The sequence below is a fragment of the Trachemys scripta genome, chromosome 4, assembly GCF_013100865.1.
Source record: "Trachemys scripta elegans isolate TJP31775 chromosome 4, CAS_Tse_1.0, whole genome shotgun sequence".
NCBI lineage: Eukaryota > Metazoa > Chordata > Testudines > Emydidae > Trachemys > Trachemys scripta.
In genome coordinates this window covers 116,092,792-116,094,240 of record NC_048301.1, presented here as the reverse complement: position 1 = coordinate 116,094,240, position 1,449 = coordinate 116,092,792, and the positions used below count along the sequence as shown (strand labels likewise).

The following is a 1,449-nucleotide window of genomic DNA, read 5'->3' as shown; positions in this document are numbered from 1 at the left end:
CTGGGTCCCCCCAGCAGAGGGCAGCAATGCTTCATGAATCATTAGGCTGAACAGCTGTGTGGTGAAATCCCTGAAGTGAGTTGTTAGGGCCTCTGCCCGGTTCCTAGTGGCTGGATATTCACCTCGCACCTGGCACTAATAGACCCTCCCCCCATCGGCAGGCCCGGCGGAGGTGCCAGGGGCAGGATGGCCCACAGGAACTGAGCTCCCCTGGGGCACTCATGGGAGCAAGGGGAGGTGGGGGGAGGAAGCCATGGGGTCCTTTGCTGAGGACGGGAAGGGTCCTGCAGTGTCATGTGCTCCTGCCTCCTCCCGCAGACTGGAGCTGCAAAATGTGGAACCAAACCTGGTGACGGGCCAGGAAATTGCCTCGCTGAAGGGCTACCCCAATAATGTGATGTCCATCAAGTACTGCAGCCACTCAGGGTTGGTCTTCACTGTCTCCACCTCCTACATCAAGGTGTGGGACATCTGGGACTCGGCCAAGTGCGTCCGTACCCTCACGTAAGTACCTGACGCACCGAGGCTGCCCTGTGGGCCTGGCCAAGCTCGACATGCTGCCCTGCCAGCGTCCTGCACCCAGGGCAGCATTGCAAAGGCCAGGCGGCCGGGCCGGTCTGCAGGGTTGAGTCTAGGAATGCTGCAACACTGGTCACTCTAGCCTGGCCTGGCTCGCGGAGGCTCTGTGGCTTGGTGCTCTGCTCTCAGGGAAGTTGCTCCTCTCATCTGTTTCAGGGGGCACCGTGCACCCTACAATTGCTTTGATCAGGGATGGGTAATGACCCATCTGCAGCTGCCAGCACCGTTTCTGGACCCCAGCTAATCAGCCCCTCTCTGTGGTGCCCAGCCACAGACTGAGACGTCTCTTTGCCTGCAGTCCCTCCCCAGATCTAAAATCTGATTTGCGGGAGCATGCCTGGGCTGCCTGTCAACATCAACTCCAGGCAAGGGGTGGGGTTTCTGTCACTCCTCCCTGGGCATGGAGCTGGCACGCCTGCTGGTATGGGTCTGGCTGGCTGCTTGGCAAGACACCTCCCTTGGGGTCCCCCGAAAGCACCTCCCTTTCAGCCCCCCGAAAGCTGCTGCCTGGGTCACCCTTGCTGTGCCGTTGCTCCTGGCTTGAGGGGACATGGGGCTGAGTGGGGGGGTCTCATCCTGGCACCACTGGCACTGCATGTGGCCAGGAAGTGGAGTGCTTCACCCTCTAGATGGCTCGGGGCAGACGCTCTCCAGCCTTCTAATCAGTCCACAACGGGCTAGATCTTCCATTCCACACTGTGTAAATTGCCCCCTCCCTCCCCCGAGGATCTCTGCCTTGAGGCTCACCGGTTTCTGTCTCTTTGGCTTAGCTCTTTGGGTCAGGTGATCTCTGGGGATCCTGTGCCGGGACCACGACCTGCACCATTGCCAGCGTGCAGGGAGAGCACCAGATCAACCAGATCATGCTCA

At 60.2% G+C, this 1,449-nt stretch overlaps 1 pseudogene; it reads right to left on the bottom strand.

The window, feature by feature from the left end:
• Nucleotides 1-1,358: 1,358 nt before the first annotated feature.
• Nucleotides 1,359-1,449, bottom strand: part of LOC117876527 — a 43,984-nt pseudogene continuing 43,893 nt past the window's right edge.